Below are 2228 nucleotides of genomic sequence, written 5' to 3' on the forward strand. Positions count from 1 at the left end.
CTGTTTCCATTTGCATTTCTCTGCAAGACCTCCTGAAAGATTGTGATTCATGGTAATTTACCTGACAGTTATAGCAATGTTTTTCTAATAAACTTAAAATTTTTTCTTCTTATATCAGTTTATATTATCTACCACCCTTGAAGAATGTTCTGGTGTCTATTTCAGTAATCTATGCTTAAGATCACTAACATATATAGACAAAGAAAATTTAAAATCCCATTCAGATGTCTTTAAATTATTTTTCTCTAAATAGTCATAATTGACATGAGAATTATTATGCCATTGAATAATTGAATGTTTTACTCTTTATGCATATGTTCTGGGCTTTCTAAAGAGAAATATAATTTTTTATTGAATGGTGCTCTTAATTCAATACCTTGTATTACCACTTCATAAATTTTGTAACTCTAGTAAGAAATATTCTATAAAAGTTCCCCAAAATAACTGCATTAACTCCATTAAATTAACAATGTATAAGATGAAGATTTCCACTTAAGTTCTTTTGTAAGAGCATCAATATTTTATTCATTTCTAAGAAAAAGACTTAACTCAGGTTTGGTTTTTTTTCTTTCTCGATAAAATACTTTTTTTTTTTTTAACTGTATGAATAATACACCTAGACAAGTCACCTACTGGGCAGAGATCTTACTTAATTTCCGGTTTAAAAAATTACATGTCTCATATCAATTCATACTTTAAATGTAACTCCAAAGGCTGAGTTCTAAAGAAAAACAGGTTTAAAAAAAATGGACCCTAAATTAACTATGCCTCATTTATAGTTCATAGCCAATCTCGCCTATGAAGAATTCAAAAATTACAAGGTTTTTTTTTTTTTTTTTTTTTTTTAATAACATACTATTCTAAGTGTAATTTCATGGACTGGACTTTGTTTAAAAACATTGCAACCATTTTTATGTGTGAAACTGCCATTAGCATTGTGCCATATAAATATATATCTTTTATCAAAACCTAGAAAGTAGTGATTTGTGCTTTAAAATATCTTTCCTGAGTTGTTTTTCCCATCTTGCAGGATGGTGGGGGAAAAACCTGAGAAGCCAGATACTAAGGAGAAGAAACCTGATACTCAGGAGAAGAAACCTGGAGCCCAGAAGGCTGGTGCTGGAGGCAAGGTTAAGAAGGGTAACCTCAAGGCCAAGATGCCTGGGAAGGGGAAGCCCCACTGCAGCTGAAACCCTGTCCTAGTCAGAGGAATTGGCAGGTATTCCTGGTCGGCTATGTATTCCCGAAAGGCCAGGTACAAGAGGAAGTATTCCGCAGCTAAATCCAGGAATGAAACGAAAAAGAAGAAAGTTCTTGCTACTGTCACAAAACCAGTTGGTGGCGACAAGAATGGTGGTACCCGAGTGGTTAAACTTCACAAAATTCCTGGATAGTATCCTACTGAAGATGTGCCTGGGAAGCTGCTGAGCTATGGCAAGAAACCCTTCAGTCAGCATGTGAGAAAATTGCGGACGAGCATCACTCCCGGGACCATTCTGATAGTCCTCACTGGGCACCACAGAGGCAAGAGGGTGACTTTCCTGAAGCAGCTGAGCAGTGGCTTGCTACCTGTGACTGGACTTCTGTCCCTTAATCGAGTTCCTCTGCGTAGAACACATCAGAAATTTGTCATTGCCACCTCCACCAAAATTGATATCAGTGGTGTGAAAATCCCCAAACATCTCACTGATGCTTACTTTAAGAAGAAGAAGCTGCGCAAGCCCAGGCACCAGGAGGGGGAGATCTTTGACACAGAGAAAGAGAAGTATGAGATTACAGAGCAGCGCAAGGTTGACCAGAAAGCCGTGGACTCGCAAATTCTGCCCCAAATCAAATTTGTTCCTCAGTTCCAGGGATACCTCCACTCTGTGTTTGCTCTCACAAATGGGCTTTATCCTCATAAAATGGTGTTCTAAATTTCTTACCAAGAACCTAATTAAATAACTGATCTATTGTTAAGAAAAATAAATAAAATATCTTTCCTTCATCTCTCATTGCAGAGTAATTCTCACCTGATCTGATATTAACACCATCCCCCTGTCCCCTTTTTGCATAAACAAAATCTAAGTCACAATATTTTAAAAGACTTTTTCAAAACCATGCCTACCAAAAGGGGACAGCGCTTTCTGGACTTGTGTGTCTTTTTCTTTCACCAAGTTAGGGAAATTTGCATTCATTATTTTTAAAAATAGGTTCTCAATCTCTTGCTTTCTTTCTTCTCCTTCTAG

At 36.7% G+C, this 2228-nt stretch overlaps 1 pseudogene; it reads left to right on the forward strand.

Moving 5' to 3' along the window:
• Positions 1-1031: 1031 nt before the first annotated feature.
• Positions 1032-1916, forward strand: LOC118624599 (annotated as a pseudogene).
• Positions 1917-2228: the final 312 nt, after the last annotated feature.

The sequence above is a fragment of the Molossus molossus genome, unplaced genomic scaffold (assembly GCF_014108415.1).
Source record: "Molossus molossus isolate mMolMol1 unplaced genomic scaffold, mMolMol1.p scaffold_m16_p_10, whole genome shotgun sequence".
NCBI lineage: Eukaryota > Metazoa > Chordata > Mammalia > Chiroptera > Molossidae > Molossus > Molossus molossus.